The sequence below is a fragment of the Fukomys damarensis genome, unplaced genomic scaffold (genome assembly GCF_012274545.1).
Source record: "Fukomys damarensis isolate Sample0158 unplaced genomic scaffold, DMR_v1.0_HiC HiC_scaffold_9, whole genome shotgun sequence".
NCBI lineage: Eukaryota > Metazoa > Chordata > Mammalia > Rodentia > Bathyergidae > Fukomys > Fukomys damarensis.
Genome location: NW_022900921.1, coordinates 14,674,830 through 14,675,703, shown reverse-complemented (window position 1 = coordinate 14,675,703; position 874 = coordinate 14,674,830).

Below are 874 nucleotides of genomic sequence, written 5' to 3'. Positions count from 1 at the left end.
TCGCTGCCAGCTTCAGGAATTAATATTCAGGGGGCAGAAATAAGATCAGCCCAGACGCTTGCGGATAACATCAAAGCGTCAGCTCTGGCTGCCGGCTTCCAAGTGTAAGGGAATAATACAATTGAGCCGGGGGAGGGAACGGGGAGAGATTCACCCGAGACAAATAAGAAAGGGAGAGACAGAAAGGCGCGCACAATCACGCTGCTCACACTCACGCGAACTCCCCCAGCTCCATCGTTTTTGGTTTATTTATTGGCTTTGTTTTCTTTATTTAAAAAAAATTTTTTTTCAGAACTCTCTGTTTGCATTTTAAAGAGAGAGAGAAAAAAATCACTAGAGGCTCCGCGTGATTAACACTCCCTCAGCAGATTAACTGCGAGGTCAAAGTGGAAGTGATGAGCGCTGCTGCAGCCGGAATTAACACATGCGTGGTGTCTTGCCTGCGCTTTTTAACCCTTCTCTGCTCACACAAACCCCCAGGGACCGGTGTTCATGGAGACGAGAGATGCTTTAGCAAGCCTGGAAACTGTATCACCCGTGCCAGAAGGGTTATCTTGTCAGATCTGCCAAGAGTACTTATTTTAAAATTGAGCAGTCGTAGAAATCGTGATTACATTGTTGAGAGTGGGAGAGCAAGCACTGGGGAAGAAGCGAGCGGCAGCTTCTCTCCGACATTTGGAAAGTTTGATTTGGATGAAAGGAGAAAATGATGATAAAAAAAAAAAAAAGAAAAGGCGTAGAACAATTCTATGGTCAGCAGGTTTCTATACTGCCCTTTTCTATTCTCTACCTCCAGTAAAAATGTAATGATGCAAACTTCTTGAAGTTTAAAGAACACTCTGCGTGAGGATGTCTGCTTGGGTAAAGAATATAG